Source organism: Anolis carolinensis, chromosome 5 (genome assembly GCF_035594765.1).
Source record: "Anolis carolinensis isolate JA03-04 chromosome 5, rAnoCar3.1.pri, whole genome shotgun sequence".
Lineage (NCBI taxonomy): Eukaryota > Metazoa > Chordata > Lepidosauria > Squamata > Dactyloidae > Anolis > Anolis carolinensis.
The window spans coordinates 71,845,417-71,853,088 of record NC_085845.1 but is presented as its reverse complement, the minus strand read 5'-3'; positions in this window follow the sequence as shown (position 1 = coordinate 71,853,088).

Sequence of the window (7,672 nt, the reverse complement as noted above, 5' to 3'; positions counted from 1 at the left end):
AATTAACCACAGGGTTTTCTCCTAAGAGGCAAATACAGTTCAATCCCCTTATCCATGGATTTGATATATCCACACTCCAAAAATTATTCTCCCCTGAACATGTTTGATCCTTTAATGTGATTCTATGGTATGCAAGTACAGTCAATAGTTAAGGTTCAAAAGATATAGCCAAAAGTAAAGGTTCACTATTATCCATGACATCAAGGATCCACAAAGGGACCTGTGTTTTGGAAAGTATTCCCCATTGATTCATGCTGTAATGAAAACAGATTCTGGAAAAATTATTGTGTGGACTATAGATTTCCATGGCCATACTGACAGGAGGATTCTGTCAGATGGTCATGCAAAACACATATTTTGAAGTTCTCATAGAAATGTGTATGAAATGTGTAAAAATAAGGTCATAAGAACACTTCTCATGGAACAGACCATATATCCAGCTAACCTTCAATTGTATATCCTTTACTGGCCAGCCAAATGTTTTTGGAAGTGCAAGATCAGGGCTTGACAAACCATTTCACCAGTCTGTATTGTCTTCTTTGGCAGTATACCATTTCCACACTAGCATTTGTTATTTTAATATTATGACTAACAGCCATTGAAAGAATTTCATTTTAAACTGCTGTGTGAAGAACAGGATGTTCTTGTTTTTGTCTCCCTTCCATCCTATTTTGAGAAAAGGAGGGGGAAACTCATTTGTGATACAGTGTGCATATTACTGCTCTGCTTATTTTGTCTGAGCCACTAAATTAAGGTGAGTCCAAAAATGTTCTAGCCAGACTCCTCTTCCTTCCCCTCCTCCTCAATGGGAAAGTCACTTTAATTAAAATGATAATTCTTTACATTGCCAAGGCTTCATTTTTATTTAAGCCAAATGCCAAATACACATGTCATAGAAAATCATGACAGGCTTGATATAGTTTCCTTTTTATTGATCCTGACTATGAACTCAAGTCCAACTGGGAACACAGAACAGATGGATAGTACATAAACTAAAAATAATCTGTCGAACTTCTTTATGCACAGGCCAGTCATGCCAAGTAACAAGAGGAAAGGGTGCTCATGTTCGTTGAAGTAGTACTAAAGCACTTGCTGGAAGACAACTAAAATGTTAAAGAGAAAGTGAATTGAATTTTGCCTCCAATAGTATTTGCTCAGCAACTACTTTAACCACTAATAAGAGAAAGAAAGAGTTTCTATCAAAGTCATACAATGGAATCAAATTCAGATAATTTAATGTGGCAAAACAGGTTTGGTTCCACTGGACTGTTATCTTTGCTGTCCCTGTCTCCACTACCAGATGGCTATGAAGCCCTGGCTATTACCAGGTGCCTATGGTGACAACAGCAGACACTCATAGGATCAGGGTGATATTATCAAAGGTGACTGATGACAGCCAGGAACTCTCACAAGTTTTGTGGACATCTGTTGTGGTAGCAGGAGGATATCACGGGTCTGATATTTTCTCTTTTCCTTGTACCACTGGATGCAGAGCAAAGGGGATGGTGGCACTAGCCATGTGGACAGTAGACCAGTTCTGATTAGAGTAGATCCTGCTTTCCATATTAATCCTGACATACAGGGGTGCTTAGAAGTTTCTCTGAAACTCTAGAGCAGTGGTTTTCAACCTGTGGGTCCCCAGATGTTTTGGCCTTCAGCTCCCAGAAATCCTAACAACTGGTAAACTGGCTGGGATTTCTGGGAGTTGTAGGCCAAAACATCTGGGGACCCACAGGTTAATGACCACTGCTCTAGAGCATTCCTCAATTTAGTGTAACATAAAGTAAAACCAGGTTAATCCATTTTACCTTACATTATGGACTAGAAGTCCATAGACATCATTTGAACTCTTAGATTGGACTTATGGCCCATTTCCAGGTATGGGGCCAGTGTAGACCAGCACCAGCCTCATAGATAGTGCTATTATCTTTCATAGCCAGGTTAATGAGCACTGAATTCAGCCAGTTTTCTCAAGACAACTAACTCCTCACAGCCCTATCTCAGATATTATTGGACTCATTTAGTTGTATATCTGCAGCAGTATACAATTTGGGGTTAACTTGTTTCTCCTACAGCCTTACATGTTGCACTGTAATGGTGGCACCTCCCATTTTGGCATGGTGGAAGTGGCACACACCATTACCTTACAAGAAGAGAAGGATACAGTGCTGCTACCTGCGCCTTTAGCTTCACAACAAGAAGGAGAAAAAGTGGCAGCAATGTCTGCTGTAACACAGAATTAAGAGCATGTGATTGTGACCACACCAACACCAGAGAGAACAAAAATACAGAAGGACATCAAAGAAGGTAATATTGGAAGCAACTTAGAAAATGATAAAGATTTAAAGCCTGGGGTTTTAATGAGAAAGAAAACTTCTGGGATAATTTGATACAAAATGACAAGAAAGAAATTACCAAGATCTACAAAAACTTACTAGAGTGGTCCACAGAGGCAGAAGTAGTCAAAAACTGTGCGGTAAAATGGGCAAGAAATCTGGGACACCCAATTAAATTAGCAGAGTGGGAAATGATTTGGAATAAAAAATTAAAATATACGTATGCCTCAGACTTACAGGAAAACTGGTTCAAGATGTTCCACCGTTGGCACATTACACCAAAAAAACTAGGAATAATGTATAAAAATACCCAAAGCAAATGCTGGAAATGCAAGAAACAAGAAGGGACTTATTTTCATGCTTGGTGGACTTACCCAGAAACAACAAATTTTTAGAAGAAAATACACGAAGAAACACAAAAAATATTGCAAAAATCATTCCCAATGAAGTCAGAATTCTATCTTCTTGGATTAACAGAGAGTATAACAAATTTCAACCAGAATGAAGATATTATTTTTACATACATAGCGACTGCCGCAAGGATAACATTTGCTAGATATTGGAAAGCAGAAGAAATTCCAGCAAAAGACCTCTGATAAGATAAACTTAATGAAATCTATGATATGGACAAATTAACATACTTAATGAAAGTAAACAGAAGAAATGCAATAAAAAGGACAAATTGGAAGAAACATGAAGAATATAATAAGAAGGCAAAGGATTAAGAAACAAACAGGAGTACCCGGGAACTGAAAATATGAAGAAGACCAAGAAATAAGGATAATCAAACAAGAAATAAAGTTATTACCACTAAGAGTAAAAAAGAAAGACCACAAAGATGTTCATCCCCAAAATCCTACCCCCTTACCATTTATCCCCTTCCTTTTCTTAACTTCCCACTATTCCCTTATCTTTCTCCCTTTTCTTCACCCACTCTCCTTTACCTCCTTATATCTTTTTTTTAACTATGTACACTTAAGAAACTCAAAGAAAAATTTAATAAAAAAAGAAAATGATAAATATGATGTAGTATCTACTATTTCTGCTGTGCAGGACAGTGATCCTGAATACCTGGGTCCCAAGCTTCTTATGCCCAGGAGCCAGGTGAATAATCAAAGAAATCACATATTCAGGCAAAGTTCCTAACTTCCCATCAGACCTAACCATTCAAGAAGCCACCTGCTCTGGAGAACAGAGACAATGCTCTAGAGTGATAGGGGTTCTATCAGGTGCCCCTGGTGGTGCAGTGGGTTAAACCCTTGTGCCGGCAGGACTGATGACATGAAGGTTGGGTTGCTGACTTGAAGGTTGCTCGTTCGAATCCAACCCGGGGAGAGTGCAGATTAGCTCCATCAGCTCCAGCTCCATGCAGACACATGAGAGAAACCTCCCACAAGGATGGTAAAAACACCAAAACATCTGGGCGACACCTGGGCAATGTCCTTACAAATGGCCAATTCTCTCACACCAGAAGTGACTTGCAGTTTCTCAAGTCGCTCCTGACACATACAAAAACAAGATGTTGGCCACATGAAATTGTGAATTTGCCGCTCCCAGCAGCCCATTCAGGGCTCTTCCAGACAGGCCCATAATTCATGGCAAAGCAGGTTTTAAAAACCCACTTTGGTGCGGATTCCCACCTCCACAAAATCCAGGCTTTCCTGGGATTATTGGCTACATGCCATCCCAATTACAATCAAGACAGCAATCATCCAGTTTAGAGCTCCCCAGATTTACCCCTAAAAATATAATAAATCTTACCTGGCCACCATAACTTTCCTCCTCACGTGTGTCTGTACATCTCAGCTATCTTCATGATTGAAATATCCTTAAATGCAATATTGGATGGGTAAAAATTATGTCTGTTCAAGCTATACAATGAGAATTGTACTGCACTCTGAGAATTCCTGGTATGTGTGCTTGACTTCATCTCATCCATTTGTCACTGCGGTTAAGTGGAACAATAAACTCTAGTCTGTGATGTCCTATGGTGAACATTAACGGATTTAAAGGATAAATAGATTTCTATATAAATCCTTTATTTCTCAGTTGCTTCCTCTAGGGTAGCTGATCTTATAAGATTCAAGAACAAGAATCAAATTAAAAAGATTGCCTTGTTTGCTTATCTGGTGAATATCTGTAGGCTGCAAACACCAATAAGAAGCAACATATTAGTCTCATAGTAATAAGTGGTTCCTTACTGATGGAGTGAAAAAAATACTGGTTTTGAAAATATTCTTTTTAAATAATAATAATAATAATAATAATAATAATAATAATAATAATAATAAAACTTTATTTATACCCCGCCACCATCTCCCCAACGGGGACTCGGGGCGGCTAACATGGGGCCACGCCCAGAGCAATACAATATAATAACATATAAAAACAACATATCATAACACAATTAAAAGCAATACAATAGATGATAATAGACATTACATCAAGAAATAAAAAAAAAACAGTTAAACAAGGGCAGGCCGCATGGACACAAGGATAAAACTCGGAGTGAGAGGGACAGAGGGGGTACTCCATTGTGGGCAGGGACACAAGAAAGTAGGGCAGTCTAGAAAATAAATGCTGAGGGGGGAGTAACACAGACATATATAGCAAAATTACTCACCGAAAGCACAGCGGAAGAGCCATGTTTTCAAATCTTTCCTAAAAGCTAACAGAGTGGGAGCTTGCCTGATCTCAGTGGGCAGTGCATTCCATAGTCGGGGGGCCACAGCGGAAAAGGCCCTCTCCCTTGTACTCACAAGGCGGGCCTGGGATATAGACAGTGGTGATAAAAGGGCCTCCCCGGATGATCGTAAAGATCGGGCAGGTTTATGGTAGGAGATACGGTCACGGAGGTAGGTGGGTCCCAAACCGTTCAGGGCTTTATAGATGATGGTCTGCACCTTGAATTGGGACCGGAAAATGAACGGCAGCCAGTGGAGCTCCTTAAACAGGGGAGTGGATCTCTCCCTGTAACTTGCCCCCGTTATTAATCTGGCCGCCGAGCGTTGGACCAATTGTAGTTTCCGGGCCATCTTCAAGGGAAGCCCCACGTAGAGCGCATTACAGTAGTCCAGTCTAGAGGTAAGTAAGGCATGCACCACCGTGGTCAAGTCAGACTTCACGAGGTATGGTCGCAGTTGGCACACAAGCTTGAGTTGTGTAAAGGCCCTCCCAGCCACCGCCGACACCTGTTCTTCAAGCGTCAATGCTGAATCGAGGAGGACCCCCAAACTGCAGACCTGTGATTTCAAGGGGAGTGCAATCCCGTCCAGCACAGACTGCCACCCAATACCCCGATCCGACGGGCGACTGACCAGGAGGGCCTCTGTCTTGTCAGGATTGATCCTCAGCTTGTTCCTCCTCATCCAGTCCGCCACAGCGGCCAGGCACTGGTTCAGCATCCGAGGAGCTTCCTTGGAATCAGATGGAAACGAGTAGTGGATTTGCGTGTCATCTGCGTAGAGATGGCAACACCCTCCAAAACTCCGGATGACCTCTCCCAGCGGTTTCATGTAGATGTTAAATAGCATGGGGGATAAGATAGACCCTTGCGGGACCCCACAGGTCAAAGGCCAGGAGTCCGAGCAGGTATCCCCCAGCTTCACCATCTGGGAACGGCCCTCCAGGAAGGACTGGAGCCACTGCAGAACCGTGCCACTGAGCCCCATCCCAGAGAGCCTCCCCAGAAGGATACCATGGTCAATGGTATCGAAAGCCGCTGAGATGTCCAAGAGAACCAGCAGGGTCACACTCCCCCTGTCCAGCTCCCTGCGGAGGTCATCCACCAAGGTGACCAAAGCCGTCTCGGTGCTGTGCCCAGGCCTGAAACCAGACTGCGAGCGGTCCAGAAAATCAGTGTCATCGAGGAACTCCTGGAGCTGCGTGGCAACCACCCGCTCCAGAACCTTGCCCAGAAATGGGAGGTTGGAGATGAACATTAAATGAACATTGTCAGTGGAAACCTTTCAATAGTCTGCTTTTTACTCCAAAGCTTTGGTCCACTGGATAGAGGGAGGCATCAGTGAGCTACTCTAAGCATGGCTCGCATGTGGCTTGCTTTTTAAATGCAGCTACTTACTACGTTATCACACCAGGGTTTTAAAGCGGACAGTCCCACATTTCTGACACCTGCAAGATTTTAGTAAATGTAGTTTGGGGCAGGGCCTTTTGAATTCTCAGCTACAGAAGTCCTTCCTAAATATATTTGATATTGATATTTGCAGCATTTTAATGTTTTAATGATTTATATAGGGTTTTAATGGCATGTTTTATATTGTATTTGATGGTCTGGCTTTTGTGTATTTGTTTGTTTGTCTTGCATGTGAAAGACCTATGGTCTAAGCATTAAATAAATTTGGTATTTAGTAAATGTAGTTTGGGGCAGGGCCTTTTGAATTCTCAGCTACAGAAGTTCTTCCTAAATTAAATTTCCCAGTTTTCTACGGGTGGTAGAAATGTGAGGCTGCCAGATTTAAAGCACTGGTGTGATAATATAGTTAGTGTTACTCTCAGGCTTCCCTCTAAATCATTTCCCTCTAGTTGTGCATTTTCACAACTGCATGTAAACCGCACAACACAGGTCCTATACATCACATAACAACCTGACCCAGGCAGAATGACAAATGAAAAAATATGATTCCTTTGGTCATTATAAATGATTGTAATGCTATGGACTGTTAACTTGAGGGCAGGCTTAGATATGTAGTCCATAGAACAATCCCTTAATCCCTAATGGAGAAGGTTTAACTAGCAGGCCATAGAGAAATCCCTTAATCCCTAATAGAAAAGTTTTAACAAGCCACTCTATACTTGTGTTTTGACTCTGTGATAGATAAGTTGTTTTTTATAAATAAAAAAAAATTGTCAGAGCACTTTGAAACTTCATTGGTGCAAACTTTATTTTGGAGAGAAATATAACAGAACAAATCCTACAGGAAGTGCTTCCTTTGCCAAACACAGACAAAATGAGATTTCCCATCTTCCTTCACAGGTGCCCGAACAATGCAGAAATCTGTGACTTCTGAAATCACCTATTATATGTAAAAAAAAAAATAACCGAAAGAAAAGACAATTGTCAATGATAACTTCTGCACAGGTTTGCAGGACTGCATGCAGCGTGCCTTTGATAGATGGAAATACATATGGATATTTTTAAACTCGCTTGCTGAATGTTGCTGAGGAACGCTGTGGCACAGTGGGATGTATTCCCTAGCTAGGCATACTTTGATTATTATTTTTGAAACTGTAAAAGGTCCAATTCAAACTGGTTCAACCATCTCTATGAATTCACAAAAGGCAACTGGAATCCCTCATTTGCCTGTATCTTGCTTTCC